Source organism: Ursus arctos, unplaced genomic scaffold (assembly GCF_023065955.2).
Source record: "Ursus arctos isolate Adak ecotype North America unplaced genomic scaffold, UrsArc2.0 scaffold_29, whole genome shotgun sequence".
NCBI lineage: Eukaryota > Metazoa > Chordata > Mammalia > Carnivora > Ursidae > Ursus > Ursus arctos.
The window spans coordinates 22,898,424-22,907,399 of record NW_026622974.1 but is presented as its reverse complement, the minus strand read 5'-3'; the positions used below and the strand labels follow the sequence as shown (position 1 = coordinate 22,907,399).

At 41.8% G+C, this 8,976-nt stretch overlaps 1 pseudogene; it reads left to right on the top strand.

Moving 5' to 3' along the window:
* The first annotated feature begins 1,252 nt into the window (after positions 1 to 1,252).
* On the top strand, positions 1,253 to 8,209 carry LOC125282820 (uncharacterized; annotated as a pseudogene).
* The last annotated feature ends 767 nt before the right edge of the window (positions 8,210 to 8,976 follow it).

Here is an 8,976-nt window from a genome sequence, read left to right as displayed (position 1 = left end):
ACCTGTACTTCTCTATGGTCATAAGACTTCTGTGGCATACTGTTGAAATAAACAAACATATTGCACAAACAATATATACCTCATTCATTATTTAAATGCCTTATGAGTGAACAAAATTATTGTCCTTATGCAAGAGCAGATGTATTGTGCCCAGATGTAGAACAAAACCACATCATCTTAATACCACTATTTGAATATCGTATTGTTACAGGAATAGAAATTTCCATTGAATTTCAGATAATTGATGTGAAGGTGGCATTAATTTGTGAAAGTCAATTTTAACATATTTTTGGAAATACCTGAGTTCTTAGCCAAATATGTGCTTGTTCATTCTATATCTATTACAGAGACGTCTATTTATTTTTATTTTTGTCTCTACATGCCAGATGGGCTCATTGGCTCTTCAGCATTCATTACAGGGGGAAAAAAAACAACAAAAAAACCCACAAACAAACAAAAAAACACAGTGTGAGCAGACTGTTTGTATCTTGGCAGGGTTTGGTAGGACATATAGTTGAAAAAGGATTTCATGCAGGAGAAAGCATTTCTATTTGCAAATGAAACAATTTTAGTGCAAGCTTTACATTTTATGCAACATGAATTGATACAGAAACTCCTTGATTATAGTAGTGAGGTGATATATTTTTTTTTCAAATTAAGTAGTATTAATTTTGGAAAATACAAACTTTCTAGTGAGTCGTGCCTTACTTTGGTTATTTAGATGGCTAAAGATAACTCAGATTAGAGATTAACTAAACTGTTAATATGGTATGCATAATGGTTTTGAATCCTTTTAAACTTTTATCCTGGATACCATGACCTGATGAATGAAGGAGAAAAACCGCACTTAGAAATGTCAGTGACTCTATTAGCAAAATTTACTGTCCATTTGCATTATTCGGTGCCTCATTTACATACAGATCTGCTCCTTTCATCTTTGTAAGCTGAGGAATCAGTGTTTTTTTTTCCTCCTCTCATCATGCATCTCATATTATTCCCTCATCAGTGCTGACCACTAGAGATGCTATTCGCCATTTACTAAACCAACAGGATTAACCATGGCTGTGTTTCAAACCCTTTCTTCCATTTTACAAAAATAAAATTTCTGTGTCATTGTTAAACAATGTCTCAACATAAATGGTGTAAATATGTGGCTACCATGAAACAATACACCTCTCAGACTTCCTAGGGAGGGGCATAATTGACTGCTGGCTCCAGCTGCTGCGTTCTGGTCCATCACCACACCGCGTTCATGTTGAGGCTGGGCTTTCCAAGAGTTGCTCCCAGCCAGTGCCTGAATGTAGAAGGTACGTTTAGGCAGGCCTATTCTGTCACGCCTGGGCCTCCTCTGCTGGGTAACTCCGGCTTGAAAACTTGGCCTTGTTGAAACTTAGAAGCGCACTGCAGGCTCTGACTCTTCCTTGCCTCTCTCCTTGATAGTGATCAGACTTATCAGAATTTAATGGCTCTCACAGCCTCCTCTAGATCCATTTTCCCTCACTAGCACTTCCCCCAGTAAAGACCCTGCACATCGAACCCTATCTTAGCATCTGCTTTTGGGAGAACCCAGAATAACACAAGTGGAACTGAGGAAACAGATATTAAGATGTAAATTTGGGACTGGCTCATTTCATCACGTAACAAGCAAAGAGAACACCATCCTGGCTGGTAGGTCGGGCATGAGAATTCCTGCTTAAAGTAGGACCCCAATTGTTAAAAAGTTTACCACCGTTACCTTGGCAAATGTTCACATGGAAAGAAATGATTTTGCAGGTGTGACTATTTGGGAATTTCAAAGATAATGGTGTAAAAAATGCCTACAAAGAGAGTGGAGTTAGCTGACTACTAAGTTGTATTAACCACCTGATGAGGGCTAATGAGAACTAAGGATCATTAATAGGCAGCTAATGGAAAACTGTGAAAGTAAGAGGTTGTCTTGGTAACTTACAAAGCAGCCTTACCTCTTGCAGAAGAGCTGACAGGCATGAGCAGCAGGGTAACAATGTAATAAATTGGTAAAGATGAGAGATGTTTGAATGTTCAGCCAATGCTAAGGCCAGTGCTCTAGTATGGAAATCCTGGGGCCCAAAGTCTTGGAATGGGTTACCTAAATGGAGACCTCTGAGCATCTTGCAGACCCCCATGACGTTTCTGGGCTGGCAGAGGTTGATGCACCTTTCTCTAGTAAGAGTTACTACATCTGTTGTGTTGAAAGACACTGCAGAGGCCTAGGAAGAATTGATATTTCCTGCCATCCCACCCCAAGAGCTGTTCCAAACTCCTTTCTTTGTTTTCAGGCTGAAAACCAAAAGTTAAATCTCAGCATAACATGACTGCAGATATTATGAGCCTGAAAGAGATTATACACTGAAAGGGTTGCTAGAATTTGGTAGCATGTACACATAAGAGACAAGAAAATATCAATTGGAGTAGATGTTGAGATAGCTTGATCGGGGGTGGGTAGTAGAATATACAAATGGATGTCTCAGAATATGAGACTTGATGCTCTAGGAAAGTTTCCAGAGTGAGGCAAATGTGCTGCTATGGTGGTTGCTCTTTGAAGTCTGGGGGAGATGATGACTCTGATGGTTGATTTTGTGTGCTGAGGTGATTGGATCAAGAAATGTTCAAATACTGGTTAAACATATTTCTGAGTGTGTGTTTGTGAGTGTGCTTGGAAGACATTAGCATCTGAATTAGTGAACTGAGTAAGGCATGTGATCCTCCCCAATGTGGTGGGCATCATATAATACGTTGAGACGTGAATAGAATAAACAGTCAGAAAGCTGAATTAGTGCTCTACCTGGCTGCTGAGCTGGGACATCGATATTTTTGCCCTCACAGGTCTGGGGGTTCTCAGGCCCTCAGACTTGGACTGCAGTCTACACCATTGGCTTTCTGGCTCTCAGGCCTTTCAACTATACCTCCAGCTTTCCTGGGTCTCCAGTTTGCAGATGGCAGATGAAAGGATCTCTCAGTTTCCATAATCACATGAGCTAATTCTTTATAATATATCTCATATTCTATTGATTCTATTTCTCTAGAGAGCCCTAAGAGTGTGGCACCAAGAGTTCCTGAATCATAAAAACAAAGAGTCACATTCCCTTGATCAATTACCAGGCTTGACTAGTTTACAGATCCAGAGCCCCTTGAATGAAGTTTTGATCCCCTGAAGGAAGAATCCCAGTAGACTACCAAAAATTTATAATGCTAATCTTTCTGCTAGCCTTCCCCATGGGACCTTTTACTAGGGTAACTGTGCTTTGGGGAAAAGGAAATAATCAGATCTTTCAGGAACTACTGGACACTGGCTCTGAGCTGACACTAATGCTAGGAAACCTAAACCATCACTGTGGCCTAGTTAGAGTCGAGTCTTATGGAGTTCAGGAGATTAATGCATTTTCAGCTTAGGTACATCTTACAATGGGTGCAGTCAGTCCCCAAACCCATTCTGTGGTCATTCCCAGAGTTCCAGAATGTGTAATTGAAATAGATCTACTCAGCATCTGGCAGATTCCTCACATTGGTTCCCTTACCTATGGATTCAGGACTATTATGCTGGGAAAGGACAAGTGGAAGCCACTAGAACTGCCTCCATCGAGGAAACTAGTGAACCAGTATTGCATTCCTAGAACGATTGCATATATTAGGACCATCATCAAGGACTTGAAGGATGCAGGAGTGTTGATATCCACTGCATACCCATTCGACTTACCTTTCGACCTGTGCAAAAGACAGATGGAGAATGACAGTGGCTGATAGTAGGTTTAACCAGGTCCTGACTCCAATTGCAGGTACTATACCAGATGTGGTTTCATTGCTTGAGTAAGTTAACATATCCCCTGGTAACTGGTATGCAGCTATTGATCTGGCAAATTCTTTTTTTGCCATTCCTGTCAGTAAGGTATACCAGAAACAGTTTCTTTCAGTTGGCTAGCAATATAACTTCACTGTTCTATCTCATAAGTATATCAACTTTCCAGACCTATGTCATAATTTACTTCTCAGGAACTTTGGTCTTCTTTCCTTTCTATAAGATATTACACTGTTGACATTATGCTGATTGGACCCAGTGAGCAAGACATAGCAACTAGTTTATAGTTATTGGTAAGACATTTTCATGCTAGAAGGTGAGAAATAAATCCAACAAAAATTCAGGAGACTTCTACCTTGGTAGAATTTCTAGGGGTCCAGTGGTGTGAGGCATGTGGAGATATCATTTTTAAGGTAAAGGATACATTGTTGCATCTGACTCGGCCTATGACCAAAACAGAGACACAATGCCTGGTGGGCCTCTTTGGATTTTGGAGACAACATAGTCCTCATTTCAGTGTGTTATTCTTGTCCATTTACTGAGTGATCCTAATAGCTGATAGTTTTTATTGGTACACAGAACAGGAGAAGGCTCTGCAGGAGGTCCAGGCTGCTGTGCAAGTTGCTCTGCTGCTTGGGCCATATAATCCAGCAGATCGAATGGTGCTTGAAGGGTTGGTGGCAGCTAGGGATGCTGTTTAGAACCTTTAACAGACCCCTATAGGTCAAGTGCAGTGTAGGCCCTTAGAAATTTTTAGCAAAACCCCACCAATCTCTGCAGGTAACTATTTTCTTTTCAGAGAAAGCTTTTAGCCTACTACTGAGCCTTCGAACTATGGATCACCAAGTCACCAGGCGACCTGAGTTGTCTATCATAAGCTGGCTGGTATCTGACCCACTAAGCCATAAAAATTAGCATGCACAACAGCACTGCATCATCAAATGGAAGTGCTATATACGTGGTTGGGCCTGAGCTGGCCCTGACGGCAGAAGTAAGTTACACAAAGAAGAGGTCCAAATGCACAGACTCCCTACCTCTACTGCACAGCTTTCTCTCTTCCGTCCTCAATCCATGGCTCTAGGGGAGTTTCCTGTGAGCCGTTAACAGAGGAAGAAAACATTCAGGTCTGGTTTGCAGATAACTGTGCAATCTTTAGATGATATACAGGCATTACCTGAAAGTGGACAGAAGCAGAATTGCAGCCCCTTTCTGGAACATCCTTGAAACTAGGTAAAGAGAAAACTTCCCAGTGGATAGAACTTTGGGCAGTTCCCCTAGTTGTTTATTTTGCTTGGAAGGAGAAAGGGTTATCTGTGTGATTATGTACCAATTCATGGGACTGTGTCTATGGTTTGGTTGGATGGTCAGGAACTTAGAAGGAACAAGACTGGAAAATCGATGACAAGGAAATTTAAGACAGTGGTATATGGATACTTCTCTTGAGTGGTCAAAAAAAAGTTAAAATACTTATGACCCAAGTGAATGAGCACCAAAGGGTGACCATAGCAAAAAAGAATTTTAATAACCAAGAGGATAGGATTACCCATTCCATAGATACCAGCCAGTCTCCTTCCCCAGCCATCCCTGTCATCACCCAATGGACTCATGAATAAAGTGGCTATTTTGCAGGCATGGAGGTTATGAATGGGCCCAAGAAAGTGGATTTCTATTCATGAAGGCTGACCTGACTACTACCGTTCTTGAGTGCCCAGTTTCCCAGCAACAGAAACGAACACTTAGTCCCCAGTATGGCATTATTCCCAGGGTCATCAGCTAGCTACTTGGTGGCAGGTTGATTACATTGGACCCCTTCCACCATGGAAAGGGCAACATTCCTTACTTCAATGGACACCATGCATACAGATTTTCCTTTCCTGCACACAATGATTTTGCCAAAACTACTATTTATTAGCTTACAGAATGCCTTATCCACCATTATGGTATTTTATGCACCATTGTTTCTGATCAAGGAATTCTATCCAGAGCAGAAAAAGTGTGGCAATGGGCCTATGCTCATAGAATTTACTAGTCTTATCATGTTACCCTCCATCATGAAGCAGCTGGCATGATAGAATGGTGGTATGGGCTTTGGAAGACCAGTGGCAGCAAAGTGGCAATACCTTGCAGGGCTGGAGTCAGGTTCTCCAGAAGGCTGCATGTGCTCTGGATCAGCATTGGGCATACGGTGCTGTTTCTACCTTTCTCTGAGGGTATGATTACAATGACATAATTGGCAATTGGACTAGCCTCCACACTAGACCCCTGGCCTATAGGTAAGAGATCACAGAAGGAGGCCTAAATGAAAACCTCTGAAACTGCTGCTGTGACCAAGATAGTAAATCAAAAATAATATTGAATCTGAAATGGGAAAGATAAATTTGAATAACAAAGTCAAATTCCTAAAGGATGCAGGATTTGTGATTCTTATCGTATTGTATAGTTATTCAACATTCCAGTCTTGTACAAGCTTCTTGCAGAAGCTTGGAGAACTTGTAGAAGCTTGTACACTTATGCTGGGTTAACTAAGTAGTATCACTGGTTCCAGTTGCTGTGATGAACACAGTATCATTTGAGAGCAGATTAATAAGGTCTCAGGTACATGGGATATAGCCATCGATTTTGTAATTATGTATTTATTTTTTAAGTATTCCCATTCTGATCAGAAAAAAGGATCAGGAGCAGTTTATGTTTAAATGGGATATAAAGAAATATTCACTCACAGTTTCATGCAAGTCTAAGCAAACTCTCCATGCCCCTATCATAATATAATCTAAAGAAATCTGGAATGTGTGGATATCCCACAAGACAGACAGCATATCGATCTATCGCATTGATAACATAACATTATGCTAATTAGATCGGATGAGCAAAAAAATTTTAGGACACTAGAAATCTTGTTAAGATACAGGAGATTCAGCGGGTAGGAGATTAACTCTATGAAGATTCAGGGGCCAGTACTTTAGTGGAGTGTCTAGGGGTCAGGGACATGCCAGGATATCCCAGGAAGTAAAAGAAAAATTGCTATATTTTCTGGCTCTTTTCACATAGAAGGAACCACAGAATCTGATAGACACTTTGGATTTGGATCCAACACATTTCACATCTAGGAATATTGCCCCAGCCCATATACTGGATATCATGGAAATATGTCTTTCAGAAGACATCTGAAAGAGGAAAGGGCTCTGCAGCAGTTCTAGGTTGAAGTACAAGAAGCTCTGCTGCTTTGGCCATATGATCTGGCAGACCCTATGGCACAGAGGCATCAGTGGTGAAAGACCATCTAACATGCAGCTTATGGCAAGCTCCACAACAGTTGCACGAACACCATAGAGGAGATCCCCATAGAGGAGATCCCCACACCTTGGCCATAGAGGAGATCCCCAGACCACATGAACAGCTAAAGGAGGAGAAAAAAATCTGAGTTTTGACATAGTTTGGGTGCAAGTCAAAAATGGATGGTGGTTGCATTACAGCAATATTCAGGGGTGGCCTTGAAATGACAGTGGGGAAAGGAAAAAAAAATTATATATATATGGGGGAGTGTGGGTTTGAAGACTTTTGTTTTGCGTGTTAGCACTCACAAAAAAGTATTTGCCATGAAGGATACATTTAACAACAAAATTGACAGAATGACTAGGTCAGTTGACATTAGTCAATTTTCATCATTGACTGCCCCAACACTGGCATGATGGGTGTATGACCAAAGTGGCCACAGTGACAGAGATGGAACCTAGTCTTATCCTAATAGCATGGACCTTAACTTACAAAGGTTAATACAACTTTACAGCAACAGAGTCCAACGCTAAGATCTGCTGAAGAAGACCAATCAGCTACGTTGTGGCAACTCAACTATACAGGAAGGGTCAGCGGTTTGTCCTCCTAAAGGAGAGATATGTATTCTAGGTATAGAATTGCCTTTCCTGTTGAGTTTTAGCCACCACTGCTAACCAGAAGGCATGGTCCACAGGCATAGTTTCCGCACATCACAGCATTTGATCAGCTGATTAACTCTGCAATGAAGGAGGTTCAGGAGAGAGACAATAATCATAGGATCCACTGGTTGTATTATACACCCGACCACGCGGAAGCAGCCAGGCTCATACAATTGTAGAAAAACCTTTTAACAACAGAGCTTAAGTGCCATTTCAGAGGCAAGACCCTGAAAAAATGGCTACCACCCTTCAGGTTGCAGTATATTCATGAAATGAGAGGTCTCTATACAGATCTGTGTCCCCTGTAGAAAGAATGTATGGATCTGGTAATCAAGAGGGAAGTAGAAACGATAGCACTGTCATCACCTCCAGCGACCCACTGGGAGATTTAGTGCTCCTGTTCCTGAATTCCTGGGCCCTAGAGTTACCCTCTTGCCAGAGGACACAGTCAAGTTCCCACTGACTTACATACGTTATGCAGCTGCCGGGGCACTTTGGATACCTTGTTCCTAGGCACCAGGAAACAAGGAGAGGAGTCGTCATCTGAAAGGTGTAATTGATCCTGGATTTCACAAGAGGACAGGAATAAGTGTACTTGGAACTTAGGTGATCTGCTTGGATATTATCTGCTACTTGTTCTCCCCAGTGTATCTGTGACCAGATACATACAGCAACACTGACTTGAGAAGGATGTGATAAGCAAGAATTAGACCCCTCAGAAATGAAAATTATGATTGCATCACCAGGTTAGTTATCAAGAATTTCTAGTTCTTGGGGCGCCTGGGCAGCTCAGTAGGTTAAGTGTCTGCCTTTGGCTCAGGTCATGATCCTGGGGTCTTAGGATCAAGCCCCATGTCCTGTCAGGCTCCCTGCTCAGTGAGGAGTCTGCTTCTCCCTCTACCTCTGCCCCTCCCCTCACTCATGCTCTCTCTCACTCTCTCTTTATCTTTCTCTCTCAAATATAAAATAAAATATAAAAGAATCTCTAGTTGGTGATATCTGAGGGTGAAGGAGATTTGGAAAGGACTATGGAAGGGGAAAATGAGTTGCTGGTCTGAGACTGGGTTGTGGCTCATCCCACCAACATCTAGTTTCCTCTCAGGTATCATGGGAGGGGGGATCCTGAACTCCTGTGAGACAAGTTGTGTACTGTAGTTGCAATGAAAATACACCATTCACATCTCCTCCTGTGAGCAGCAGGAAGGACATTCTGAAGATGTCTCAGTGTTT